This window comes from Amblyomma americanum, chromosome 4 (assembly GCF_052857255.1).
Source record: "Amblyomma americanum isolate KBUSLIRL-KWMA chromosome 4, ASM5285725v1, whole genome shotgun sequence".
NCBI lineage: Eukaryota > Metazoa > Arthropoda > Arachnida > Ixodida > Ixodidae > Amblyomma > Amblyomma americanum.
This window is the reverse complement of record NC_135500.1, coordinates 60,135,353-60,141,352: the sequence shown is the minus strand read 5'-3', so window position 1 is coordinate 60,141,352 and position 6,000 is coordinate 60,135,353.

Below are 6,000 nucleotides of genomic sequence, written 5' to 3'. Positions count from 1 at the left end.
GATGTATCCCGTTGTTTTGAGCTGGAATACAAGTTCTCGCGCAGTTCTGAGAGAAAAAGTTTACACCTTTCTCTCGTCTACTCTTCGACGACTTGTAAAATCGAAGTGCATGAATCTCGCTAGTTTCGTTCTAAAACGATGTATCCCGTTGTTTTGAGCTGGAATACAAGTTTTCGCGCATTTCTGAAAGAAAAAGTTTACACCTTTCTCTCGTCAACTCATCGACGACTTGTATAATCGATGTTCGTGAATCTCGCTAGTTTCGATCTAAAACGATGTATACCGTGTTTTTGAGCTGGAATACAAGTTTTCGCGCAGTTATGAGCGGAAAAGTTTACACCTTTCTCTCGTCTACTCATCGACGACTTGTATAATCGATGTTCATGAATCTCCCTAGTTTTGATCTAAAACGATGTATCCCGTTGTTTTGAGCTGGAATACAAGTTCTCGCGCAGTTCTGAGAGAAAAAGTTTACACCTTTCTCTCGTCTACTCTTCGACGACTTGTAAAATCGAAGTGCATGAATCTCGCTAGTTTCGTTCTAAAACGATGTATCGCGTTGTTTTGAGCTGGAATACAAGTTTTCGCGCATTTCTGAAAGGAAAAGTTTACACCTTTCTCTAGTCTACTCATCGACGACTTGTAAAATCGATGTTCGTGAATCTCCCTAGTTTTGATCTAAAACGATGTATCGCGTTGTTTTGAGCTGGAATACAAGTTCTCGCGCAGTTCTGAGAGAAAAAATTTACACCTTTCTCTCGTCTACTCTTCGACGACTTGTAAAATCGATGTTCGTGAATCTTGCTAGTTTCGATCTATAACGATGTATGCCGTTGTTTTGAGCCGGAATACAAGTTTTCGCGCAGTTCTGAAAGAAAACGTTTACACCTTTCTCTCGTCTACTCATCGACGACTTGTATAATCGATGTTCGTGAATCTCCCTAGTTTTAATCTAAAACGATGTATCTCGTTGTTTTGAGCTGGAATACAAGTTCTCGCGCAGCTCTGAGAGAAAAAGTTTACACCTTTATCTCGTCTACTCATCGACAACTTGTAAAATCGATGTTCGTGAATCTCGCTAGTTTCGATCTAAAACGATGTATCCCGTTGTTTTGAGCTGGAATACAAGTTTTCGCGCAGTTCTGAGAGAAAAAGTTTACACATTTCTCTCGTCTACTCATCGACGATTTGTAAAATCGATGTTCGTGAATCTCGCTAGTTTCGATCTAAAACGATGTATCCCGTTGTTTTGAGCTGGAATACAAGTTTTCGCGCAGTTATGAGCGAAAAAGTTTACACCTTTCTCTTGTACTCATCGACGACTTGTAAAATCGATGTTCTTGAATCTCCCTAGCTTTGATCCAAAACGATGTATCCTGTTGTTCTGAGCTGGATTACAAGTTCTCGCGCAGTTCTGAGAGAAAACGTTTGCACCTTTCTCTCGTCTACTCTTCGACGACTTGTAAAATCGAAGTGCACGAATCTCGCTGGTTTCGTTCTAAAACGATGTATCCCGTTGTTTTCAGCCGGAGTACAAGTTTTCGCGCAGTCTACTCTTCGATGACTTGTAAAATAAAGTGCGTAAACCTCGCTAGTTTTGATCTAAAACGATGTATCCCGTTGTTTTGAGCCGGAATACAAGTTTTCGCGCAGTTCTGAGAGAAAAAGTTTACACCTTTCGTCTACTCTTCGACGACTTGTTAACTCGAAGTGCATAAATCTCGCTAGTTTCGTTCTAAAACGATGTATCCCGTTGTTTTGAGCCGGAGTACAAGTTTTCGCGCAGTGTACTCTTCGACGACTTGTAAAATCAAAGTGCGTAAACCTCGCCAGTTTCAATCTAAAACGATGTATCCCGTTGTTTTGAGCCGGAATACAAGTTTTCGCGCAGTTCTGAGAGAAAAAGTTTACACCTTTCTCTCGTTTACTCATCCGCGACTTGTAAAACCGATGTTCGTGAATCTCCCTAGTTTTGATCTAAAACGATGTATCGCGTTGTTTTGAGCTGGAATACAAGTTCTCGCGCCGTTCTGAGAGAAAAAGTTTACACCTTTCTCTCGTGTACTCTTCGACGACTTGTAAAATCGAAGTGCATGAATCTCGCTAGTTTCGTTCTAAATCGATGTATCCCGTTGTTTTGAGCCGGAGTACAAGTTTTCGCGCAGTCTACTCTTCGACGACTTGTAAAATCAAAGTGCGTAAACCTCGCTAGTTTCGATCTAAAACGATGTATCCCGTTGTTTTGAGCCGGAATACAAGTTTTCGCGCAGTTCTGAGAGAAAAAGTTTACACCTTTCTCTCGTCTACTCATCCACGACTTGTAAAATCGATGTTCGTAAATCTCGCTAGTTTCGATCTAAAACGATGTATCCCGTTGTTTCGAGCTGGAATACAAGTTTTCGCGCAGTTCTGAGAGAAAAAGTTTACACCTTTCTCTCATCTACTCATCGACGACTTGTAAAATCGATGTTCGTGAATCTCCCTAGTTTTAATCTAAAACGATGTAAATCGTTGTTTTGAGCTGGAATACAAGTTCTCGCGCAGCTCTGAGAGAAAAAGTTTACACCTTTATCTCGTCTACTCATCGACAACTTGTAAAATCGATGTTCGTGAATCTCGCTAGTTTCGATCTAAAACGATGTATCCCGCTGTTTTGAGCTGGAATACAAGTTTTCGCGCGGTTCTGAGAGAAAAAGTTTACACCTTTCTCTCGTCTACTCTTCGACGATTTGTAAAATCGATGTACGTGAATCTTGCTAGTTTCGATCTATAACGATGTATGCCGTTGTTTTGAGCCGGAATACAAGTTTTCGCGCAGTTCTGAAAGAAAACTTTACACCTTTCTCTCGTCTACTCATCGACGACTTGTATAATCGATGTTCGTGAATCTCGCTAGTTTCGATCTAAAACGATGTATACCGTGTTTTTGAGCTGGAATACAAGTTTTCGCGCAGTTATGAGCAGAAAAGTTTACACCTTTCTCTCGTCTACTCATCGACGACTTGTATAATCGATGTTCATGAATCTCCCTAGTTTTGATCTCAAACGATGTATCCCGTTGTTTTGAGCTGGAATACAAGTTTTCGCGCAGTTCTGAGAGAAAAAGTTTACACCTTTCTCTCGTCTACTCTTCGACGACTTGTAAAATCGAAGTGCATGAATCTCGCTAGTTTCGTTCTAAAACGATGTATCCCGTTGTTTTGAGCTGGAATACAAGTTTTCGCGCATTTCTGAAAGAAAAAGTTTACACCTTTCTCTAGTCTACTCATCGACGACTTGTAAAATCGATGTTCGTGAATCTTGCTAGTTTCGATCTATAACGATGTATGCCGTTGTTTTGAGCCGGAATACAAGTTTTCGCGCGGTTCTGAGAGAAAAAGTTTACACCTTTCTCTCGTCTACTCTTCGACGATTTGTAAAATCGATGTACGTGAATCTTGCTAGTTTCAATCTATAACGATGTATGCCGTTGTTTTGAGCCGGAATACAAGTTTTCGCGCAGTTCTGAAAGAAAACTTTACACCTTTCTCTCGTCTACTCATCGACGACTTGTATAATCGATGTTCGTGAATCTCGCTAGTTTCGATCTAAAACGATGTATACCGTTGTTTTGAGCTAGAATACAAGTTTTCGCGCAGTTATGAGCGAAAAAGTTTACACCTTTCTCTTGTCTACTCATCGACAACTTGTAAAATCGATATTCGTGAATCTCGCTAGTTTCGATCTAAAACGATGTATCCCGTTGTTTTGAGCTGGAATACAAGTTTTCGCGCAGTTATGAGCGAAAAAGTTTACACCTTTCTCCCGTCTACTCATCGACGACTTGTATAATCGATGTTCGTGAATCTCGCTAGTTTCGATCTAAAACGATGTATACCGTGTTTTTGAGCTGGAATACAAGTTTTCGCGCAGTTATGAGCGAAAAAGTTTATACCTTTCTCTCGTCTACTCATCGACGACTTGTATATTCGATGTTCATGAATCTCCCTAGTTTTGATCTAAAACGATGTATCCCGTTGTTTTGAGCTGGAATACAAGTTCTCGCGCAGTTCTGAGAGAAAAAGTTTACACCTTTCTCTCGTCTACTCTTCGACGACTTGTAAAATCGATGTTCGTGAATCTCCCTTGTTTTAATCTAAAACGATGTAAATCGTTGTTTTGAGCTGGAATACAAGTTCTCTCGCAGCTCTGAGAGACAAAGTTTACACCTTTATCTCGTCTACTCATCGACAACTTGTAAAATCGATGTTCGTGAATCTCGCTAGTTTCGATCTAAAACGATGTATCCCGTTGTTTTGAGCTGGAATACAAGTTTTCGCGCGGTTCTGAGAGAAAAAGTTTACACCTTTCTCTCGTCTACTCTTCGACGATTTGTAAAATCGATGTACGTGAATCTTGCTAGTTTCGATCTATAACGATGTATGCCGTTGTTTTGAGCCGGAATACAAGTTTTCGCGCAGTTCTGAAAGAAAACTTTACACCTTTCTCTCGTCTACTCATCGACGACTTGTATAATCGATGTTCGTGAATCTCGCTAGTTTCGATCTAAAACGATGTATCCCGTTGTTTTGAGCTGGAATACAAGTTTTCGCGCAGTTATGAGCGAAAAAGTTTACACCTTTCTCTTGTCTACTCATCGACAACTTGTAAAATCGATATTCGTGAATCTCTCTAGTTTCGATCTAAAACGATGTATCCCGTTGTTTTGAGCTGGAATACAAGTTTTCGCGCAGTTATGAGCGAAAAAGTTTACACCTTTCTCCCGTCTACTCATCGACGACTTGTATAATCGATGTTCGTGAATCTCGCTAGTTTCGATCTAAAACGATGTATACCGTGTTTTTGAGCTGGAATACAAGTTTTCGCGCAGTTATGAGCGGAAAAGTTTACACCTTTCTCTTGTCTACTCATCGACGACTTGTATAATCGATGTTCATGAATCTCCCTAGTTTTGATCTAAAACGACGTATCCCGTTGTTTTGAGCTGGAATACAAGTTCTCGCGCAGTTCTGAGAGAAAAAGTTTACACCTTTCTCTCGTCTACTCTTCGACGACTTGTAAAATCGAAGTGCATGAATCTCGCTAGTTTCGTTCTAAAACGATGTATCCCGTTGTTTTGAGCTGGAATACAAGTTTTCGCGCATTTCTGAAAGAAAAAGTTTACACCTTTCTCTCGTCAACTCATCGACGACTTGTATAATCGATGTTCGTGAATCTCGCTAGTTTCGATCTAAAACGATGTATGCCGTGTTTTTGAGCTGGAATACAAGTTTTCGCGCAGTTATGAGCGGAAAAGTTTACACCTTTCTCTCGTCTACTCATCGACGACTTGTATAATCGATGTTCATGAATCTCCCTAGTTTTGATCTAAAACGATGTATCCCGTTGTTTTGAGCTGGAATACAAGTTCTCGCGCAGTTCTGAGAGAAAAGGTTTACACCTTTCTCTCGTCTACTCTTCGACGACTTGTAAAATCGAAGTGCATGAATCTCGCTAGTTTCGTTCTAAAACGATGTATCGCGTTGTTTTGAGCTGGAATACAAGTTTTCGCGCATTTCTGAAAGGAAAAGTTTACACCTTTCTCTAGTCTACTCATCGACGACTTGTAAAATCGATGTTCGTGAGTCTCCCTAGTTTTGATCTAAAACGATGTATCGCGTTGTTTTGAGCTGGAATAAAAGTTCTCGCGCAGTTCTGAGAGAAAAAATTTACACCTTTCTCTCGTCTACTCTTCGACGACTTGTAAAATCGATGTTCGTGAATCTTGCTAGTTTCGATCTATAACGATGTATGCCGTTGTTTTGAGCCGGAATACAAGTTTTCGCGCAGTTATGAGCGAAAAAGTTTACACCTTTCTCTCGTCTACTCATCGACGACTTGTATAATCGATGTTCATGAATCTCCCTAGTTTTGATCTAAAACGATGTATCCCGTTGTTTTGAGCTGGAATACAAGTTCTCGCGCAGTTCTGAGAGAAAAAGTTTACACCTTTCTCTCGTC